General features: G+C 41.4%; 1 protein-coding gene and 1 pseudogene across 1 annotated transcript in view; both read right to left on the minus strand.

The window, feature by feature from the left end:
• PGM5 (phosphoglucomutase 5) overlaps window positions 1-24,647 on the minus strand; it is a 284,610-nt gene that overhangs the window by 144,558 nt on the left and 115,405 nt on the right. The window lies entirely within an intron of this gene.
• Window positions 13,729-17,679, minus strand: LOC115081022 (annotated as a pseudogene).

Consider the following 24,647-nt stretch of genomic DNA (forward strand, 5'->3'; position numbering starts at 1 on the left):
CTACAGGCAAGAATCTAAAAGAAAGATCAAGTCCTGCATTTTTCTATGATGGTTTTGACAATGTAGAAACCAATGAGATTATAGGTCATCGCAAGTGTGGGTCATGCTTGTGATGACTTGTCATGCTTACTGTGAAAACATTTACACATCCGACCACAAAGAAGACATACATTGCAGTATTTCACATCCTGTGTGTTTACATATGCTGTCTATTTAGCCTTATGTCCTTGTAACAAGATCTATGCAGGAAAAACCACTACATGCGTAAGAACACGTACATCACAGCACCGTAGTTGTCTCAAAAATGGACACACAGAGATGCCTTTACTGGCACATTGTATTAAAGATCATTCCTTCAGACAACTGAGGTTTTTTGCAACTGACACTCTTCTGAAACATCCACACAGAATTTTAGTACAGCGTGAGCTGAGATGCATTTACAATTTAAAGAGCATGGAACCCAGTGGTTTAAATTTTGGAGGCAAAGGTGGGGAAGTCAGGGGATCATGGAGGAAGGGACACAGGGAGAAAAGGAGAGTGAGTGAGCCATGGTAAGTGAGGAAAACAAATGGAGGGAGTAAAGAAGGGAGAATGAGGGGATGGGAAGGGGGGAGTGAGGGGGAGTGGGGTGGAGTATGAATAAGGGGATTACTGTGAGTGCAAGTGCAGTGAGAAGAAGTGACAATGTAAGAAAGGATTGGAGGGGGGTCTGTCTGGGGTATGAGGTGAACAAAGCAGCTTTGTGGGGATAAGAGAAAGAGGGAATGGGCTTGTGATTGCGAGGACTGTGGTTTCCTTCCTTCTCCAGCCCCATCCTAATCTTCCCTCCTTCTCCTTCTCCTCCACCCCCATCCCTAGTCCTCCCTCTTCCTCTGTCTTCTTCATCCCAGTCTTACCTCTTTCTCTTCTAGCCCCATCCCCAATAGTTCCTTTTTTCCCACCTCCCCACTGGACTGCATTGCAGGAATTCACACCAGTAATTCTCTGCTCTACGGGGTACCATGCCCTGTAATCTATGTGCTTCCGAGTCCCTGTTCTGATTCTGTATAACTTACCCTGCTTGAGAAGGGGTGGGGGGGTGGGGTGGAATGGTGTTGCCTTTTAACTCCTGCTAGAATTCAGCATAACTTATTCTGTATCTAAAGAGACTTTCAGCGTTCTGGCGTCACATCTGTGAAGATACTGTGCAATTGGAACCAATTCAGATCTCTTCCTGTAATCACCATGGAAGAGATCCAACCCAATACAGAGTACCTGCACAATAAGGTCCTTAGAGGAGCCCGAGGAGTTCCCGGGGCTTGCCAGCCCCATTCCAAAGTGCCAACGTCATCGACTGGGGCCCTCAGCAGCCTACTAAAAAGAGCCTGTAGTTGGTAGGCTTGTTGGTGAAGGGACGCTGGCAAAGGGCCTGCCCCTTTGTGTAACCCTTCGTGGGCATGACATAATGTGGTAAAGGTGGCAGCAAGCTTTTGTTTTATCAGTTTTGTTTTCATGATGATTTAATTCTGGTACAGGGTAAATATTTTAGAATTTTTAATTTTGTTGGTATAAAACCGATAAACATTCCCTTATAGGCCCTTCTAAGTAATAATTATGAAGTGTTTTGTTTTAATGCTATTATTGATGGCCTGTTTGATTCCATTTTGTTCTTAATAATGGCATTATGCAGGCCTTTCAGGTCAAAGAAGAGCCCCACATGTGAAGCAAATATTAATATATCCAAATAGGCATCCTTTGGGATAAGAATGATATTGGCATCCAAGCAGGATATATCAATGCCCGCTCGGTACGAGGGAAAGACAGATATAGTTTACTTGATTCTTCAATATAAGTTGGATATTTGAATGATCACTGAATCATTATAAAACTGATTTGCTGTTATTGAATTAGTTATGCTCTAAAGGTTTTAGTTATATCGAGCAAGCATGCCCAATAAGAAGAGGTGAGGGAGTTATATTAATTTTCAGAAAAACGATTCAACTTTAGAGTGGATGCTTCAGTTCTCCCACTATGTGAAATGTCACCTTGTACAGATGGATACTTTGTTTGGTTTATTGCCTGCAATGAGTGCCAAATACAGTTCTGTGTCAAATCGCTGATTATTTAATAGATTGAAATTTGAGATTTAGTTAACTGTTAGTGATGGGGGATTTTAATTTGCATATTAATGATAACTCTGTTTATACAAGCAAGGGATTTTTTGTCTACGTTGGACAGCTTGTGCATGCTGCAAGACATAAAAGTGGCAATGCTTTGGACTTACATTTTTGTCCTTCAAAATGGGCTAGAATGGTGACTTGTCCTAAGACATATGAAGTGTTATGGTCAGATCACCGCTTTATTCTATTTGAAATGAATGTGTAAATGTAAGACTGATCTCTCTATAAAGCAAAGGAAAATACTGAAATTGAAAGTTTCAAGGTTGAATAGCAGTTTAGAAATGTACACAAGGATTGGGAAGGTTGTCCCATTGAAGATGTAGTTAATGACTAGAACAATAGCTTGATCTTGACTTGTGATATAGTTGCACCTAAATGTGAGGTAACAGTAAGAGAATAAGGCAAAAGGGCTGTGATATACTCATGTATTGGTTTGAGTAGAAGGACACTTAGAAAAGCAGAACCGAAATGGAGAACCGAAAAGAATGATTAAATACTGAACGTTCTAAATAGGGACCTTCATTTTCGGTTCTTATTTTTTTTAAATCTTTCCTGGGAATTTATCAGCGTTTATCATGTCAAGAACAAAAATAGGAGAAAGTCAGTAGAAGAAAGGGACTCATTTTTCTGGGTAATTATCAGAGTTTATTTTGGTGGTCAGAAGTCAGGAAAACAAAACAATATTAAGGAGATTCTCCTACTCAGCAGGATTCCTGTCTCTACCTCCGTCCCCTGCCTAGCATATCCCTTTCTCTCCTCACACTCCCCAGAATCTCCCTCTTCCCCTCCACCCCCATTGCAACAGTATTCTTCCTTACTAGAGGTGACTCCGGACTTCTCCTCACTCCTTCAATAGCAGCTTACTGAGGCTCACGTGCTCTGCAGCACTGCACTTCTGCTTTTGTGTGGGGCCAGGGAGCCTGCCGGAAGGTGCTCTGGTGAGCAGGGCTCACTTTAAAGGCCGAAATGGTAACACCAAGCAGCAGGCACTTTGGTTGCCTGGGGGGGGGGGAGCGGGACTTGAAATGCCACATCAGCAGCACTGGAGGGCCATTGCCTTCGCTGGTGGAAGTTCAGGCTGGAGGCCTTGAGACATTGCATCTGCAGCTCTGAAGCTGCTCTTCAATCAGCCTAAAATTAAGGTAAAAACTGGTTTAAACCAATTGTCACTTTTGGAAAAATCCAGGAATCTATAGACAAAAACTGTTTTAAACTGAAAATGAAGGACCCTAGTGATAAAGAATGTGTGCAAGATTATCATATAAGCTGTCAGGCTGCCCAGAGGGATTTTTACACATCTGCTGCTTGACAAATCGCTTAAATTGACCATTAGAGCTGTTTTTCTATTGTAAACACACTACTAACCAAGCCACGAGCTGATATAAATTTACATCCAGATTGTGCTAGGCTTGCTGAATATTTTCAGAACAAAATTAATCATATTCAGTGTCAGCTATTTTTTTTTATAAATGCCTGTCTATAGTGATTATTCTTTATTAAGTTATGTGCCCCCAAAGTGGACTGAATTTTTACCGGCAACAATGCAGGAAATAAAGATGATTATCAACAACCTGCATTCTACAAGCTCACAGTTAGATCCATGTCCCTTTAGGTTTGTTAAAGGGATGAATCAAATAGCATTCAGTGTTACTAAGAACATAGTGAATAAAATCTTTGATGGTAGGTATCATTCCTGAGAGTTTGAAATTGATGACAGTCAGACGTTACATAAAAGTGATGAAATATCTTTAGATATTCTTGTAAACTTTTGTACAGTTTCAAACCTTTCCACCTTTGCTAAGATACTTGAAAAAGGTGTACTGCAATAGCTCAATGATTATGTAGAATCTGAAGGCTTATTAGGTGATAGACAGTTGTATTCCAAAAGGAACATAATACAGAACTGTGAGACAGTGCCCCTAGTGTTCCCCTATGTATCTATGCAGGACAAGGCTAAATGTCTGGTTCATCTTAAATCTACTAAGGAGAGTATGCTCTGTGGGCGGAATCCTGCAGGGCAGGTGGAGCTCTGAGGGCATAACCAACAACAGGGGAATAAGAGCTGGGATCCAGGTGGGGATAACCAGATTGGGCCTGGGTCTCCAGGAGGAAGGCAGCTCCTGTAACGTAACACTGCCCAAACTCTGAGCTGAGATGAAGCAGTACAAACTGTGAGTAGAGAGAGAGTACACTGTCTGAAGGGAAAGACAGTCTACTGTTGTGTATATGATTGAAGGTGTGAATAAAGATTATGTTTTAAGAAAGGCTTGAGTCAAATAGTTTTGTCTCCAGGCCTGTGGGGATCGCTTCTCGTTCCCACAAGAACTTTTATTTGTTTCCTTATTGAATTAGTTGTACTGTCAACTGAAGCAAGGAGGGTTGGGTTTGTTAGTTCAACTGTATTTATCTGCTACATTTAATTCTGTATGCCATGACTTACTGTTTTGCTAACTACACTAGTTTGGATTAGGAGGGGTTGTGATACCTTGGTTTGAATCTTTCTGAAAAGGACATAAGCAGAGTTCATTTGGGCAATTTATTTTCATCTTGGCGATCAGCTTGGGAGTGTTTCAGGGCTCTGCCCTCTCTTCCATGCTATTTAATTTATTTTTATCACTCATTGGGATTTTTGTTGAAAGAGCTGGGATTATCGTATTACATCTATGCTGATCATATTCAGCTTTTTCTTTTCTTCTAGTGATAAGGTTAGTTTTCCATTGTCTTTTTTTTTCTATCAAAGTGTGGGTACAATTCTGGCATGGTTGGGAAAAAGAGACCATCAAGAATAATTTGCTGTAGCTGAGTAAAAAACATCAGTTTAAAGGTTTACAGATAAGTTATGATGGTGTGCCATTATTTATTCTGACAGAGGTGCGTAGCCTGGGAGATTTGGTAGATTCAAAATTGACTATGGTAAATCCTGTAAAAAATGTAGCAAGGGTGGCATTTTATAAACTTAGGATGGTGAAACCTTTAAAAGTACTCTTGCCTCCTCATTTGATTAGATCAGTACTACAAGCTCTAGTACTAAGTCACATTGATTTTTGCAGAGGGCTACTTGTGCGGTTATCAGACAAGGTTTTTTGAACCCTGCAATCGGTACAAAACGCAGCAGCTAGGGTTATAAGTGGTAAGGGCAGATATGATCATATAAACCCTGGTATTTAAGGAGATTCATTGGCTTCCTGTTAGCCAACAATCACAGTTTAAAATGACAGTACTTGTCCGTAAGTTATTTCACTCAGAGAATAAGTGCACAATTGCTACTAAGTTACAGCAATATGAGCCAAGGAGATGACTAAGATTTGAAGGAATGGGCTTGTTGGCTATACCCCCAAGTCAGGAATATCAATCACAATTCATTAGGAAAAGGGCCTTTTTTTCAGCACCTTTTATGTAGAATAAGTTACCAGTGCTTTTAAGAAAAAAAGGTGACAGAAAAATTTTTAGAAAACAATTGAAAACTTTACTATGCCAAGAAGCTTTTAATGTTTGATTATTTGTTACATCAATTTGTTATGAGTGTATGACACTGAAACCCGGCCTGAACTATTGTTTAGGAAGAGGCAGAATAGAAATGTTATAAATAAATAAATAAAATGCAGGAACTGGAAGCAGTATCACCAGTTACAGAAAATAATAAAGAGGGCTACTCCACCCCTCCAGAGATGGAATAGGGGCATTATCAGGAATTCCTCAACCAATGCAATATACATTTCAAAATCCATCTTAACTACTTCAATGAAGATAGTATGAAGATCAGTATGGTAATAAATTTGCTCATTGGAGACATCCTGAACTGAGCATCCACACTAATACAGCAAGACAGTCCCAAACTGATGAACTGGGCAAACTACTCACATAAGTTCATCCAAATATTTGCAGATCCATATTGGTCTCATACTAAGGAAAGAAATCTACCACAGCACAAGCAAGAGTTGGGCTCAATCATTTCATATGTAGCTCACTTTTGGAAGCTGGCCACAGATACCCAACAGAACAAATTGGCTCAGTGGCACCAATTTCGCCTGGGATGATGAAACAACTTAAAAAATGAATTGGCCTGAATAGAATCACTAGGAACCTTGATGGACCTAATAAATACAAGTATACACAACATAGACTTTTGACTAGGGGAACATATGGAAGAAAGAAGGGGTATACTGGGTTGGCTATGTGTCGCTACTCCAAGTCCTCCAATTGATGTCTCCAAAGCCACTACTCTGGTCCTCATAAAAGTAGATACTGCTTTTCCTTGGGGATAGCATGAGGAAGAAGAGCACCGAGAGCAACAAATCAATGCCTGTTCTGTGGCAGCCACAAGCTTTATGTTGCAGGATATTTATGGGGGAAGTATAAGAACTGGAACATTCCAGTGCCTCAAGTAACCGGGTCTCAGATCATTAACAGTATGCGGAACAAGAGTGCCTCAGGGACGCATCAGTGCCGGAATAAGGACTGAAACAATTGCTGCTATCATGCAAACTGAAGTAGCCAGAGTGTGGGAGGTGGATTGTATTTAAAGTGGATGAGGTGGTCATGCCCCTTAACTCCAAGTTAGAAGACGAGGTTATGAGTGTCCAAAGAGATCTGGAAAAATCATGTCAACAGCACCTCAGGGGACCTCCAGAGGATACAGAAAGAAATGCAAAGGGAGCCAGAAGAGAGGTCAATGTAGGTATATTTGCAGGGAATACACTGAATACCCTATGTATTCGGGGTACTATTCTCCAGAAAGAAATAAGGAAGAGCTGCCATCAGTGAATGGCCATCTTTCAGGCATATGATGCTGCACAACTGACTACTGGTGCGGAAAAGCCAGCTGCTATATGAACTAACTTGCCGTTTGGGGGCCTCACAGGGGACTGACAAGAATGGGGAAAGTTTTGGACATGGACGCCTATTTAGATACCACAGACATCAACTTTGAAGAAGCAAATGCGGAAGTGCTAGATTTTCTAGACTTGGATGAGGCACATTTGTCGCTGTCAAAGGGAATTTGGTCTAACAGCCTTCCTACTCTGATGCCAAAGACTCAACTGTCCCAGAAGGCCCCAAACCTGTTAAGATACAGAAGACATGTTCCCCTGTAAGGCCATCACTATTGCTAGCCACATTTTGTGAATACAAACTACAAGAAAATGCAGGCACAACCTTTTCTTTTGCAGGTCCTCAATTAAGAAAATCATTATCAAGTTTGGTCCAGGTGAAAAGGAATCCCTTAGTTTTAGGAAATAGATGAAAGTACTCTTTTTTTATGCTGACTTTTGAGTAAGCTCATTTCTTTTATTGTTTTTAATCTGTGGCTTTTTACTTGCTGCATTATTTAATTGTGCTATGTGCGTTATGTTGTACGTTTAACTGAAATTATGAATGGCTTGCTGTGATCTGCATTGAATAACTGAATTAGATATTGTGGAATGCAAGAATAAGTAAATAAATATAATAAAGATATAAACCAGACTTGTCGCTATCTGAGGAGGCTCAACCCTGAGGCAGTCATTCTGTCCAGATGGTAGAATTCTCCTCATCCCAGAAGACCAGCACTCAGCAAGCTATCAGGGGCTGGGTGAATATTTGTTTCATTTTTATTTATTCATAAAATTTAGATTCCATAATTTCCAGTGATGCTGTTCAATGGAGATAACAATGATACGTACATAATGTTCAATCACATACAATAAAATGACTACATAATAAAACTTGTACAATAAATGTCTTTAAATCTTAATGCAAACAGAATCATTTTGCTATACTCCATTCTACCCATATACTTGCTGAAAAAATGTAGCTTTCAATTTCTTTCTAAATACAGTAGCTTTTTTGTTTTTAATGAAATGTTTAACCCAAACCTGCAAATATCATCACTGTAAAGTGTTCAGAGGAACACCGAGTGAGGTTGTGCAAACGATTTTCAGCTAAGGGTGTGGGATCTAAATTGGAGACTTGTATCCACAGGCTGTTGTAGATATGGAAAATTGATAACTCTGCTTTCTTTACAGAAGTTTTGACCTTGCTTGAGGGTCCCAGATTCTGCTGGGTATAGTGTCAACAGGTGAAGCCATATCTACACTATGGATCAGTAGCACCTGCGCCAAGAAAGAACCCTTGGAGGTGCCCAGAGGTCACCCTTGCGAATAGAGTGATGTCCAGTCCAAAGCCCTGATTGGCTTGAGCTTTTCTTTTGAGTTACAGGCCAGTTAAAACGAACTGCAGCAGAAAAACCTAGAGGGAGTTGTATACCGTTTGAAACCCAAAACTGTGGCTATATTCCTGAGGATCCAGATTGGTCCTAACGGGTTCAAAAGGGGATAAAATGTGCACCAAGGATGGAATGAACTTACTGTATATCTGTTGTTAGAGATGACGTTAACCAAGTGATTAGTTCTTGCTTTGAAAATTAACGTTGAGTTGAGCCAGCAGCAGTTGTCTTTAACATTTCCCAGCCGGCAACCTAACAATTTGTTGGAACGCTGTACTCTGTGACCAGATCTGTAGCTGGCTAGAGTTACTGCAGGAAGCAGGCAGAAGAGTTGCACCTGCAGGAGTTTCAGGCTGGCAACCTGACACTCATCTGATGTCAGCAACATCTGGAACTGGGCGGAGGAAGCACACTGAGCATGCTCAAGGAGTGAAGTCAGTACCACAAAAAATAATGACACTAAAACTTCCATCACAACTCTGCCTCGTTAAATATACTCTGCAATATTTATGCAGCCCTGCATCATAGCATATAATGGGGGAAAAGCCAGTAGTAAATTGCCTCTGTACAGTCTGGACACCCCTCCTACCACCACTACTAATACTACCACCACCATCAAAAATGTACAGCAGTGGTCTAAAGACTTTGCACACATGTGGTATGAGTGGATAATGTTTAAAACTTTTAATAGTATTATGAGTGTGCAATCAAGTGAATAATAAAAAATTTGTGTTGATAATAGATACAGGTATATATTATACATTTATTCACTAAAGACTTTGCACACATTTCTTTGGCTCTGCCTTTGGCACTGGATTTACTTAAAAGTAAAATGTTTGGAGAATTTTCTTGGCTCCTGGCTTGCATGTCTAAGACTTTCTTATATTGCTAAATTCTCTTCCAAGCTATTTTAATTTACAGTGAAGAACAGCTGCAGGTGTCCAACACAGCAACTGCAAGTTCCCAGTTGTTGGCTGAAGACTGTGTCCTGTATTTCAGTGCGAGTCAAGCCTATTGTCATCCATAAACATATTCAACACTAAATTAAAGCTAAGACCCTCAGGGGAAATGGACCTTGCTCCCCATCAGCAGATGACCTTTCTTTGAGAATGTTTCTTTGCTGGAGCTGCACAACTAAAGCAACAACCCTGATGACATCTGTTTTCAGCAGAACCTCAGAACCTATAAGCTTCACAATGACAAATGTTCTCCCAGCAGCATAAATTCCTATATAAAAGAAAGGAAGGTTTTAAATATTAATGAGTCCCATGAGGCTTCGCCTTGCCACTCTACCGGCACCGAGGCTGCTTTTGAATTAACTAGAATCCCAAAGAAGCAGGAGGCAGTTACCAGGAAAATCAAATTAAAATGAATCAGCCGGGCTGCAGCCTTCTAGTTTGTGTTATATAGGCCTGGATTTATCAAAATGCACTAAATATTGCATGCGATAGAAAAAGGGGCGTGTTTTATGGTAATAGGCAGTGTTTTGCAATTTATTTTATTTATTTTTATTTATTTAACATTTTTCTAGACCGACATTCGTTGGGAACATCACATCGGTTTACATGGAACATAACAGTAGCATTATAGGGCTAATACCTGCAAATTGCGATAACGTTTTTGCATTTTGAGATAAGTGCCAGAATTGTTGTATTTCCTACATACAACCACTAGGGGGACCATGTTTTACCTAGCTATCAGGATCATTGAGGGGGTGGAGAGAGAAAGAGAGAGAGAGAGACTAACCATAATGCCCTCACACTAGATAGATATTTATATCTCTATGGGAGGCCCACCTAGATTTGTGCAATGTTCTCTCAACCTAGCTTGATGTAGTACATCAAGCTAGGTTGAGAGAACATTGCACAAATATCATCTTTGAGTGAGTTTCCTTCCTTAGTGCTTCCTTGCTAACCCGACCCTGCCGCGGCTGCTGGTTATGAAAACCGATGCTGGTAAACTCGTCATCGGTTTTCATAACCAGCCGTCTGCCAGTAATGAAAACGGACGCTGAACGGCATCCATTTTCATTACTAGCACACGGCCGGTTATGAAAACCGATGCCGAGTTTACCGGCATTGGTCTTCATAACTCGGCGGTCTGCTGAGGTATTTTTTTCAAGTAAAAAAAAAAAAGAAGTACAAAAAAGCAGTTTTTTCTGCTTTTCTGTACTTCTTTTACATATGCTCAGCTATTAACGCCTGCTCCAGGGAGGCGTTAATAGCTGAGCGATAAATGTGTGTTTGAGACGCACATTTATTTTTTTGATTGGGAGTGAATGAATAATAGCCTCATTCACATGCATTTGCATGTGATGAGCGCTATCTCTTTCACTCTGCCTTGGATGTGCATTAAATAAGCGCTAATCTCCCTATTGCATTACGGGGTGGATTAGCACCTATTTAACCCATGTCCGACTGCGGATTATAATGTGTGCTCGGCTGAGTGCATTGACCCTCAAGGCTTTTCTCCCATTCTGTGTCTTAAGGGAAAAATGCTTAGTAAATGAGGCCTTTAGACTGAAAGTCCTCTGGTGATAGGGAGATATCTACAGTACCTGAATGTAATCCATTTTGAAGTGCTAAAAAGCAGAATATAAATCAAATAAATAAATAAATAGATAAATATGACACCATTGAGTTTCACAGTGCTTTCCACTGCTCATACAGTCGGTTGAAGGGTTGATCCAAGTTCTCTGTGCCACCCTACACAGCAGAAACTTGACAAAACATGTGTACTAAAACTAAAAACAGCCACATAAAATCCTTAGGTACTAGCCAGTGTTGCATTTACTACTACTGCAGAAGTGCAGCAGCAGCAGCACAGTTCCCATAAACCTACATTAGCTCTGCAAAAGCAGCAGTGACCCCTGAAAAAACAAACATATAGGAGTTTCCTATCTAAGTGTAGTCCCCTGGGTGATAGCCCCAGCTAAAGGTCCCAGGAACCGTAGAATCTTAGATAGGTTAAGACCATCTGATTATGGCTTTCTTAAGCCTATATACAAAGGTCAGCTAAGAAAGTGCTACTGTGGGGAGAAAAACAAACAAAAAGAAGCAAAGCTAAGCCATTACTGGTGTAATTTTCAAAGGAGTTATGCACGTATATGTAACATACTGTCGTAGCAATTTTCAAAAGCCATTTATGCCAGTAAAGTGCACTTTTTCAAGTAAATCCTATGGGCAATTCAATGGAGTATATTGCAGCAATTTTCAAAAGCCCACTTTCTTGAGTAAAGTGCATTTACGCATGTAAATGCTTTTAAAAATCAGGACCTATGTGTTTACTGCATTTGTAATGGTCATATGCTTAGATTAAGAAATAACTGTCTGAAATAATGCTTTATTATTAGAATGCACCTGGAATGAAATCACAGTGAAACTAGCAAGAAGATCTCCTTTTTATCTTTCTGGTAAATATGTTTTGAACAAAGGAAAGGGGAAAATTCAAATGGACTCTCTCCAAAGTGGAGAACCAAAGGGCACTATGTCTTTGGATCTAAAATGGAGGGCAAGAAACAGGACGGAAGAAGAAAGGGTATATAGTAGCTTATGTCAGATTGTGATTAATCAGTGTAAGCTGGGATGGAGGTATAAACCACATCCATGACTGATTCCAAGGTGTGACACAAATAGAAGTGCATGAGAAAAAGGAAAGGAGTAATATAGAAACAAGAAATTGATTGATTAGATATGTTTGTAATGTTAAGGAAACATATATAATGATCTGTCCATGTGATTATAGGCAGAGCAACTCTTAGTTTTATTTTTGTCTTTTCAAGATTGGCTTCTTGCAATAAAACCACAAAAGAAAAGCAGAAGTACTGATGTCCTGTGTCCTGTTTGCATGATTAAAATATTTGCTTCCAGAAACTGAAAGACCTGTAAATCTATTTATTCTGATATCAGGATTTTTGGAAAGGAAATAAAGGACAATTTACCCTAATCCTGCAGAGCCACACCTCAAATAGGAATTTCTTAAAGGTTAAATCTTCCCAAGCTGTTATTTCATCTGAGTGTCCAAGATTTCCTGAGCAGGGGGAAGAATAATCTTCTGGGCCCTGTGCATTGCTTTAAGTCAATTCCAAATTTAAAGTCACTTGTAGACAGCACTGATGATCAATTAAATGTAAACAGCAATAACCATGCTAGAAGTAATTGATGGTTTCCAACAAAACTTTTACAGATAAATTATATAGATGTTGGAAAAGTTCTTTACAATATTAGTTCTTTCAATATATGATGTTACAACTTTAGTTTTGGAATAATTTGTGACCTTTCTCCTTTTCATCAGTTTATATTGATGGTTTAAAGTTGTAAAAATTAATAAGGAGTACATTGGGGAAAAAAAATAAAAAAAGGAAACCCTTGCGAAGGCAACAGGAAGCAATCCAAAGAGTCCTTTTCTAGGGCTGGCAGGAATGATGTTATCAGGAGGGGCTGCAGGGCTTTTCCCGCCACGGTCACTTTAAATTGAGAAGTGAGGCACTTGCGGGCACCTAAGGAATGCCAGCGGCAGCAGCGTGGAGCTGGAGAGATCTGGAGTCGGCAGAATTCCAGGCCACGGGAGGAAGTGGTGGCAACGTGAGCAGCTCAACACCGCAAAGGAACACAGGCGGCATCGGGGTCGCCAGCATTTACAGGCCAAGCAGGAAGGCAGAGGTGGTGCCTGCCAGCATGGGGTATCAACAGTGTCTCACAGCCGCAAGATGAAGTAGCGGAACTGGCGGCATCTCAAACCACCTGAGACAGGTGGTGGCGTTTTGCAGCGACTCAAGGCCGCAAAAGGAAGGTTGAGTGACGCCGCTCACGGGGCCCACCTGCAAGCGGGTTTGCAGCAGTACCCCCTCCTCAAAGCCCCCCTCAAGCCTCCTCTCTGTGGCTTCTGAGGAAACAAAGGTATACCAATACCAACAGGGGGAGTCGAGGGTCCAAACAGAGGATCCGGAGATACTTGATTATGAGACTGAAGCAAAGAACCATTCAAGATAAAGCTGGACAAAGACATGGCTGCAGGCTCGGACGAAGGCTTGCCTGACATTTTTGACAAGGTCACTGCTGAAGGCTCCGGTTTTATTTATCTTGTTCAGGTAAACTGTTCCAACTCTTCAGGTTCCTCCTGCTTGTTTGTTACAGGAATGAGGGTCGAAGTAAAATGATTGTCCTCAAGCCACTCTGGCAATGACAGCAGTTGATTTTGAAGAGAATCACTGTTTGAATTTACTGCAGCTGGTACTTTATGGACCCATGGTAGGTGGATAAGTTGGCTGAGGACTGCAAACTGGGGACTCTTGGGTAACAGAGGACCTCCTAGGTTCTGTGGCCCATGGTTTGAGGAGGCACACAATCAACAGTGCATTCGGTTAATTTATGGTTGAAGCACTGGCAGGAGATAGGTGAAGGCCTGGAATAGGGTTATCTTCCACTTTCCATTACCCACATAGAATTTGACCTGAACAGGTCTAGCTATTCTCAGTTTATGAAAAGGTAATATCTCAACCATTAGCATACTTAGCTTAAACATCTCTTTATCAGTTCTTGCTTCCATCTCTCATTATTATTATTAATTTATTTGTATACTGTCAATCTGGTAAAACAAACTTGACAGTTCACACAAAAGTCATATAACAAAAAACAACAGCATACATAAACTAAATTATAATAAAATATTGCTTAATGTACAAAATTAAAATTACATTCACTCTTACAGTAATTCAGCTGCTATCCTTTTTCTGTTAACAGAAAGGCAATACTAAATAGCCATGTTTTCAGTGCCTTTTTAAAAATCTTAAAATCCGATTCTAATCTAAGCTCGACCGGCATAGTATTCCAGAGTTTAGGGCCGGCTATGGAAATTGATCTGTCCCTAACCTCACTTAGGTGCGCGCCCTGAACCGTAGGGATTTGCAAGAGACCTTTGTTCGCCGATCTGAGTGTTCTATTTGAAATGTAAAGATGAATTGAGGCATTTAACCAAGTAACATTGTTGTTGTATAATGAATTATGGATGATTGTTAGGATTTTGTATTGGGCTCTGTATTTAATAGGCAACCAGTGTAAAGACTGTAGTGTTGGAAGTGATGTGATCAAATTTATTGCAACCTGTTAAGACTCTTGCAGTGACATTCTGTACTATCTGTAGAGGGCAAATTGTTGTCCAGTAAGAGGGAGTTGCAGTAATCAAATTCGCTAAAAAGACTGGCATTTGTAGCACTTTCTATAATCGTTATGTGAAATAGTGGTTTTAACTTTTTTAAGATGTTCAATTTATAGTATCCATTCTTTAATTTTAAATTTAAATGTTTTTTCATGGAAAGTTTGCTATCTATGATGACATTTAGATTATGTCCATATTCAGAAAGCTCTATTCCTGTTTGATCATTCAGGTAAGCTATTGGTGTAGGAAGTATATTTGATATTTTTCTATTCAGCAGGATAATTTCTGTTTTATCCAAGTTTAGTACTAGTTTCATTTGTTGATGTAATTGCTTGATAGCGATGAAGTAGATTTCCAATAGTTTTAAGGAGTGATCTAAGGATGACCCTGGCCATAAATCATGGCCAGGGTGAGCTTTTCGATACAGATGAATTTCAGGTTTTTGCAGAAAGTTATGCCCAGATAAACCCATTTCTTACCACCAGACACAGGAAGGCTAAGGATACTTTGCTTCTCTATCAAGAAAACTCTTGAGCAAATTTTAAGAACACTCAATGGATATGGACGATACTTGCAAGGATAGGGTTCTCCCAACAGATATGAATTCTGAAGACCCTTTGCCCTCTTGTGTTCTTCCATTCAATATCAGACTCATTCTCCCGCAGCACATTATTGGAGTTTCAAAGTTTTAGTATTCCAAGGCAGTTAATACTTGCTCTCATGCTGATTTCTAGCGAAAATGGAATTTCAAAACTTTTGTATTAGAAAGTATAGCTTCTTAACTAGTGGTAGAGATGATCTGGATAATGATGCGATGGACCTGGTAGAAGGTAGGGTCTCAGTAGGTGGCAGCCTACAGTGCTGAAGAACAACTGTACCGAGAGGGTGCAACTTCCCCAATAGCCATAGAGCTGTACAACAGAACGTCCTCCAGGAAATCCCGACAGAACCCCTCTGCTTCCTTCCGGCTCAAAATGAGCTCTGATGGAATTTGGGCTCCACTTCAGACCGAAGTTCTTAAGTTCCAGAGAGACAGCAGTTGCCAATCAAGGCAAGCAAGTAGAAGCTCAAGTAAATGGTGTAAGAGATTGTCTTTGGTTTAACCCATTGGTAAGAGTGCTACAACCCAAAAGCTCTTCTGGAGGAAAAATCTGCTGTTGATGATGCGGACTCAAAGTTGTTACTGGTAGATTTCATTTTGAGCACCATGCAAGGGGAAAGGACAATGGTGATCTTTCAGGAGTTGATGGAAATACCATCATTTAAGTCCAATGTGCTGTCAAGAGCGAAGGCATTAATAGCTACCACAATAGCAAAACTGGAATACTAATTAGTGTCCCCCAGCCAGGCCTAGTTAGACACACAGACTCGAGGAGAGCTCTGAGAAGATAGCATTGGAGTGTGGTAACTTAAAATAGCAATGGCAGATGTTCTTTAAGAATAAGAAATAGCTCCCTCCATGTCAGCATCCTAAAAAAGTTGGCTGATGCTCTGCTGCATTCTTGAAGAAGATATAATCTCAATTCAAGGACTTTCCACTGCTGACGTTCTGATAGGTCGGATATTAGGAGACTGGTAGTATCCAGAGGTACCACTGTTCTTCTTTTCCTCCAAATCTAGGAGCTGAAGTCTGGGCAAGGGCAAGGCTGATGGCTGGAGATCAAGCTAATGACTTGCACATGGTGAGGCAAAAATTAAAGCATACTGAAGCCTTGAAGCAGGTTGAAAACTTAGGTGAACACATAGCTGAAGGCTTGAACCAAGGTGGAGCAAGGCAGAAGCATATTAGCAGAGGAGAACCAGAATAGTTGGAACAGGCTGAAGAACTTGGACAAAACTGGATACAGGTGCCTTCTGTGGGTCGTAGGCAAATAAACAACTCAGGAATGAACGAGAGCTAAAGCATGGAAGGACCAAATTGAGGATCCGTTCACCGAGCTCATGGCCTTCACAATCTGTTGTGAGTGAACAGACTTGAGCTGTTATGATCCCCCCTGTTGCTGCGCTACAGGTGGTATCTCACCTTCCACTGGAGGCTGCTTCGAAGCCAGGGCCTCGCCTGTGTTCCATCCAGGATTTGCTCCAGGGCCTGGGAGGCCTAGCTGTTCCTGAGGCCTGCCTGTGGCTTGCTTGGCTGTTTGGACTTCCTGTTCGGCCACGCCCTTCTCCCTAGGGGCTGGCCCACAGCTCTCCATCTCAGTTATAGGGCCAGCGAGGGGCGGTCCAGGTAAACTCCTCCCAGGGAGTTGCCCACTTCAGCTGTATAAAAGGACTTCCTCTTCAGTTCCAGTTTGCCTTGGATTGAGCATTACAGTCGTCTGTACCTCTTCCTCAATCCAGGTCCTCCGTGGTCTTGCTTGCGTTGATGGCTCCTTGTCCTGTCTCTGCCTTGATGTCTGTTCCTGATGTTGCCTGATGTCTGTTCCTGATCCAGTGCCTGATCCAGTTCCTGCTTTTCCTTCCTGCTTTAGGCTGCCGGGAGTGCAGCAAACCCGCTTTAGGCTGCCAGGAGTGCAGCAAAACCTGCTTTAGGCTGCCAGGAGTGCAGCAACCTACCCTGCCTTGACTGCCAGGAGTGCAGTAACCCACCGCTTCCTCTTCCCTGCACGTGTCCGCTCCCGCGATTGTAGGACAGGGTGGTCTGTGACCAGTCCAGCCGTGCTAGCTGTGTAGGGCGCCTTGAGAGACAGTGCCCATATCTTGCTTCAGCCCTTGCCTTGATGTCTTGTTTCAGCCCTGTCTTGGATGTCTGCTTCAGCCCCCGTCTGATGTCTTCAGTATGCTAAGGACTCTGTCTGCCCTCACCTCTGTCTGGCCTGCCGCCCTATGCCGAACCCAGCGGCAGGTCCGAAACGGCTTGGAACAGTCGGAGGACCGTTCATCAATCAACTTCCCAGTGTTGGTTGCCATGGGCGTGCAGGTCCAGCTGCACTCCGCTCCTTACCCCCTGCTTCTGTTCCTGCCTGCCTCACCATGCCTGCACTGGCTCACCTCCCACGGTGTGGCTTGGGGCTCCTCCTTGAGTCTTGCTGTGGCCCAAGGGCTCACCACCTGCTGTGGAGGCGACCGCGCTCGGTAAATGAGCGTGAGGCTCTGTGCTGAGACACAACAGACACAACCCTGAGGCTGCCACTGGTCCACACTGCTGGCAGGTGAGCCCATCCAGGCACAGGCTAGGCTGAAGCTGAAGACTGGAACAGGAACACTTGAGAGTCGGAACAAAAACAAATGAACCAGGACCTAGGATATCTTAGATAAGAACTAGCAACCTATGCTGGTCTCTGGAGTAGCCCTCCAGCCACTCGTAAGCCCTTTCGTACCAACCGCTTGGGAATGGCTTGAACATAGAACTGACGAAGGCTGAGGCCTCTGAACACTGAAGACAAGACGAAGGCTCCAATTACTTGGAACAAGATGCTGAAGACTTGAACATGACACTGAAGACTTGGACATGACATTTAAGACTTGGACGTGATGAAGGCAGAAGCATGGCTGAAGACTGAGGCGTGACTGAAGACTGAAGTGTGGTGGAAAACTGAAGCATGGCCTAAGAAGGAGGTCCAGGCTATGATAAGGAATCAAACAAGAATTGAAGCTTTGCGAGTGTGAACTCTTGGACCAAGGTGAGGATGGCGCTACCTGTAGGTCCTCACCATCAGCAGGCAGAGCTGGCTGGAGCAGATGTCCAACAGGAACTTCACCAATACCAGCCCTCATTCCCCTCAGGTTGAGCCCTTGGGTGCCAGGACGAGCTGGACATAGGCGCGGGCCTCTGTGTGGGGAAAAATCCATCATAGAATTAGTAGGCCAGTAAGAAGAAGACAAGGTCAGTCCAAGCAAAGGTTGGGGCAGGCAGCAGACAGCAGAGATGAGAACAAGTCAACGTCAAGGCGGGCAGCCTTCCAGGGAGGTCAAAGGAAGTCCGAAGTCAAGCCAGAGGTCCAAACGATGACATAGCTGAGATCCAAGCTAAGGAGTAAATCTGGAGGAAAGAATTCAAGTCAAAACAGCAAGGAGATAAAGACAGACAAGGGACCACTGGACGAAGACACAGGAACTCCGAGGAAGCAGGAACAGGAACCAGGAACCGAAAACAAGGCACAGAAACCAAGCAGGATCAGGAAAAAAGAATAACATTGCAAACAGCTACTCCAAGGAGTTCAACCTATTACTGAGGCATCTGAGGGGAGCCCAAGCAGAATTTATATACCCTGGGAGCTGTGATGTCATCCAGAGGTGCCCTGCGGTATTTCCCACTGTGGGCCCTTTAAAAAAGGTTGAGCAGATGGAGGAAGTGACGTCACTAGGGATGATGGAAGCTTAACTGAGAGCTCCTCCCAATGCCCAGCGATAATCCCACATCGCAGTAATCTGGTGATTTACTAATATTCCAGATGGCACGTTAGAGGAAACGAAGCGGATGATGACCAAAAAGAAATCTGTTGACTTTAAGCAATATTCCTACCGCAAAACCCTGGAGTCTATAAAATCCAAAATAGCGGACGCCAACTCGGACAACGCCAGTGGGCCTGAGCTTGACGAGAATCGAGAAGCGCCTCAGACAGAAGAGGCAATACCCACCTGAGCCGAATTCTGATCTTGGTTTAATGAACTCCGGCTTGATATCAAGAACTATAAGCGAGATATTATGACAGCAATTAATGACATAAAGGAAGATATGGCTGACATAGGCAGACGCCTTGATGAGACTGAAACACAGATGGAGGCTCAAGCGGAAGAAGTGAAACATATGGAACTCAGCATGAAAGACCTGCAAACTACTTGCAATGATTTGGTGTTAAAAATTGAAGATATGGAGAATAGAACAAGGTGAAATAACCTGCGATTTCAGGGAATACCTGAAACCAGTGAAAATGCCAATTGCGGGAAAATCATTCAACAAGTATGTGCGACATTATTTTCAAGATGGCAACCATGATAAAGATGGCAACCATGATAAAGTAGACCCTCCGGTCAAAATTGATAGAGCACACGGAGTGCTAGGACAATGACCACAGAATCAAGCACGAGATATTATAGTGTGTTTCCATAACTATCAAGACAAGGAACGGATCTACAATACAGCGAGACAGCAAGCCACATTACAGTGGAAGGGGAATAATATAGCCATCTTTGCTGATCTAGCAGCCACCACTTTGCGCAAAAGGCAAGAGATGCGGGCCATCACCGCGTTTTTACGGCGGGAAGAACTGAGATACCGCTGGCTATATCTTTTCGGACTGCAATTTGTTAAGGATGGTATCACGTACCGAATCAAGGCGATGGACAAGGAAGCAAAGGTTTTGACAGATGCGGGCTACTCAGTGCAGGATGTTAAAAACTCGATTCCTACCCCGGCTATAAGAAGACCAGAGCTACTGAGATGGCAACAGGTGGATCGGGGTGGACGCAGGCTGACACGGAACTCCCCCACTTCATCAGTCTCCAAGGATGACACTTGAGGAAGCTGGCTTATGCTTACTGTGCATTTTCTTCTCTTTATGACAATTTCATATTCAGTCTGCACTTGGAAACTAAATTTGCTATTTAGTTAAAGCCTGAGCTAGTTTCAAACTATCAAATATACTTTTACTTAACTTAGTTAGTAACTAGAATATACTTTATATCTTGCTGCTTCAGGATTTTTGTGGTAGGTTTGAATGCTTGGCATTGGAAGGGATATGAATCCCTGTTGATTTTCCTCCTATGTTTTACAACAATCCTCCCTACGGGGATGCTTGTTATGGGGGTACAGGCGGGGGAGGGAGAGGGAGGGAGTGGGAGGGAGGGAGGTTCAGGGGTGCTCTAGACTTTGTATTAACCTTTATTTTATGGATAAGTTCTACTCCACTAACAATCTATTTTATACTGACTACCGACAGGATGGGAGAGGGGGGCTTGATGAGAGACTTAGGCCAAAAACTGGGGATAAAAGGTTCACTAGATGGGCTGGATGTCTACAGAATTTTCTAATATATTACTTCACTAATGATGGACATTAAATTATTATCCGTGAATGTGAAAGGGCTAAATTCGTTTCGCAAACGCAAATTATTATTTAAGGAATTGCAGCAGCAGAATGTGGCTATCGCTATGATTCAAGAATCACATCTTACTGCTAGATACTTGAGTTTGATGCGCTCCTCCCATAATCCTATACAGTACTGGGCAGCGGCAAAGAAGGATTCTAAATATGCTAAGGTTGGTATCCTTATGAGGAAAGATTTTGTTTTTGACGAGATTAAATGTGTGAAGGATGTGGGTGGAAGATATATAATTGTAGTAATCTCAGTAGGGGGACATACGTCCCGAATCAGGGACAAGGGGAATTTTTTCAAACCTTGACTGAGACCCTTAAATATACGGTGGAAGGTCAACTCTTAATAGGGGGGGGATTTCAATTTAACTCTCAACCCTTCTCTAGATAATTCAAGGGGAATGTCAGTGACAACACATAAAGACAGGCAGGCACTCAAACACTTGATAGTAGAGCTAGATGTGAAGGAAGTGTGGCAGACGAGATATCCTAAATCCAGAAACTACAGTTTCTACTCTCGACCCCACAACACTTATTCACGGATTGATATGATTTTGATTGATAACGGTCTGATAAATAATATTTCTTGAACAGAGATTGATCATATCATATGGTCAGATCATAGCCCAGTGTGGGCCGAGATATCTTTCCAGTTCCTGAATAGAGGACAACTGTATTGGAAACTTAATGATTCTTTGCTTGATGACACTGACTTTGTCCATTCTCTAGAAAACACTATTGTGGAATACTTCGACATTAATGATAATGGAGAAGTATCTATGGGTACGATATGGGAGGGCTTGAAAGCGGTTTTAAGGGGTCATCTATTGCGAGGGCCTTGTATGTTAAAAAACTGAGAAAAAGAGAACGGGGACAATTAATGCAGCTATTGGGAGTGGCGGAACTCGCTCATAAAAGGAATCCCTCATAGAAACAATGGCGCAGTCTTCAAGGTATACAGGATAAATTAGCGAATCTAGATGCAGCTCACATAGCCTTCCAATTAGATCTTGTTAAACAGAAATTATTTTAAGGAGGCAACAAGGCAGGGAAACTTCTGGCCCAGAAGTTGAAGAAGCGCCAAACCCAAAATAATATAGTCAAAATTAAAGATAAACGGGTAAATATTCTAACTAGCACCCAAGAAATTAGACAGAGATTTTTAAAATTTTATGTTAACCTGTACAGTGCGGATGGAAATATTCAAGAATTTGGTATTGATTTGTATTTACACAATGTAGATATTCCGAGCTTATCGGAAACGGGTCGAAGTAGCCTAGATAGGGAAATCACCGTTTTGGAAGTGCAATCTGCGATTAAACATCTTAGCCTGGGAAATCACCGGGACTGGATGGATATACGGCCAAATTTTATCAGATCTTTGGAAATGGCTTGTAAAACATCTTACCCTTATGTATAATTCTTTGAGAGATGAAGGGGTAATTTCACATTCCAGTAATACAGCTGGAATTATGGTTTTAGCAAAGCCAGACGTGATCCATCTCTCTGCAGCTCTTACCGCCCAATATCTCTTATAAATCTCGATTTAAAGATCTCGGCTAAGATATTAGTGGATAGGCTAAAGAGGGTAGTGGAAGATCTTATTTTCCCTGACCAATCTGGATTTATTCCTGGAAGGATGGCTTCCAATAATGTTAGGAAGGCAGTAGACTTCATTTGGTGGGCTACACAACAATGAGTTCCTGCCATACTGTTAACTATAGACGCCGAAAAGGCGTTCGACCTAGTCCACTGGCCATACTTATTTAAATTATTGGAGCGGATTCAATTTGGCCCTTTATTTATTAATTGGATCACTAAATTATATGATTCGCCACAGGCATGCATGAAGATCAATGGGGGGTATTCGGACACCTTCTAGGTGCAGAGAGGGACTCGGTAGGGGTGCCCCTTATCACTGCTTCTATTTGCACTTCTTTTATTTTTTATTTATTATTTTATTTGTATGTTTTTATATACTGAAGTTTAGCGATGGCCTTCACTCCGGTTTACAGGTATAACAACAGTTTACATTTTAGAACCCTTCGCCATTAGAATCCACAACAATTTTGAAATTCAAGGTATGACTATAAATGGTTTTACATCCAAAATGTAAAACAATTACATCCAAAATGTAAAACAATTCGCAAACAGCAGTAGTTCATTTTACAGGGCATGCTCCATGTGGGCACTGCTCTGTGTGTCCTTTGTCTTTATCATTATCCATTTTTGAACATCCTGTTTCTCATGTACAACAAAAATTAAATTTTAGTTCATCTTGTCAGACCCAGGGAGTTATCTATGTGATATCATGTCCATGTTTGAAACTGTATGTAGGTCAAACCACTCGTTCTGTTAAAACAAGAATTATTGAACATCGTTCAAATATTAGAAACAACCGTGAAACCGCTCCCTTGGTATCTCATTGGAGAATATCGGGTCATGATGAGAATGATTTGAGATTTTGTGTGATTGACATTGTTCCTTTACCACCCCGAGGCGGGAATTTCTCTGAAATATTGATCAGACGTGAACAGAAATGGATTTTTAAGCTGGATAGCTTGACGCCCCACGGACTCAATTCTGAGATTGAATGGCGTTTCTTTTTATAATTGTTCCTTAACTCATTTACATTTTTCCTCTTTTGCGCTTCTCACAACTCATGTTAATATTTTTAGCTCTTAGTTCTTTTATAATCCGTGCACAACACTATATTAATTCCCATGGTTGTCAATATAATCCCGTTTTTTACATTTCATGACGTCAGATGCTGGGCCCTGATTGGTTCATTTTATGGAAGTCTGTGATTGGCCGCCTCCGTTTTGGCGCCATTTCTAGTTTCCTTTAAAATGTTTGGTTTTGCCGGCACTGCCCACTCTCCTTGCTGAAAAATATCCTTAAAGTGCAAAGTGCTCAAGGTAATTATACACGATTATTTGTACTCCGGGAATGGTATTGTTCAGTGTATTGAGTGTGCTCAAAAAATTCAAAAATTTTAAAATCTAAAAAATCTTTTACACTCCGGGTAACATGGTTTTATTTTATTTTCTTAGTCTTAATAAATTGTTCACTGTGGGGTTGATCTGATGCCGCTATAACGATTTGATTTTGTCTTCTATTGCACCTTATTTTTAGTTGTGGTGTTATTAGTATTATATGTTCATATAAACAACTGTGTAATTTTGGCTATTGAGGCAATAAGTTTAGTTCATAATTTTTGAACATATAATTTAGTCAAAAATGTAAGTAGAATTATTAATATAATAACTGATATTCATTACTAATACATTTGAATTTATGTCTGTTTAATATTGTTAAGGAGTATGTTGTCTCAAATATGAATATTCTATTAGTTTTTATTACATTAATTCTATGATTTAATTTGCGTACACCGTATTTAAATGTTCTTTTGCGATGTGCAATTCATTGTATGGATCCTTTGTTTTGAGTCTCCCCTATTTTAAATAATGTTTCTCTGTTTCAGCATATGAATTCCGCTTTAAATACGTCCCTCCCGATGCAGCCGCGTTCGGCGAAACACGGGTCCGTGTCGGGGGCCCTGTTTTAATACCATGTCTCTTTAAGCAATGGAGTTGCCGAATAAAGTTTTGAAAATTTCACAACGTTGAAGTTGTTTTGGGACTCATTAAAATTTGCTGCGCTTCCCCCTTTTTCTCATTTACATCCAAAATGGCCATATTTGCTGATGACATCTTATTTTCTCTTATAGATCCCCGATAAGTCATTACCGGGGATAGCAGATGAGATTTCACAATTTAGCTCCATATCGGGGTTTAAGATAAACTGGATCAAATCGGAGATTTTAAATGTTTCCGTCCCCTACACCCAAGCACTAAATCTCCAGAAGGCTTATGCTTTCAAATGGCCACCCTGAAAGATAAAATACTTGGGGATCTATCTTGGAGGCTTAGAAGACCTCTTTCATTTGAATTATACTCCTTTACTGGATAAGATTTACAAAGAATTGGAGGAATGGAGTAGATATCATATCTCATTGATGGGCAGGATAGCGGTGCTAAAAATGAATATTCTACCGCGTCTAATATATCTGTTTCAGACTTTGCCAATCATA

This window comes from Rhinatrema bivittatum, chromosome 1, assembly GCF_901001135.1.
Source record: "Rhinatrema bivittatum chromosome 1, aRhiBiv1.1, whole genome shotgun sequence".
Lineage (NCBI taxonomy): Eukaryota > Metazoa > Chordata > Amphibia > Gymnophiona > Rhinatrematidae > Rhinatrema > Rhinatrema bivittatum.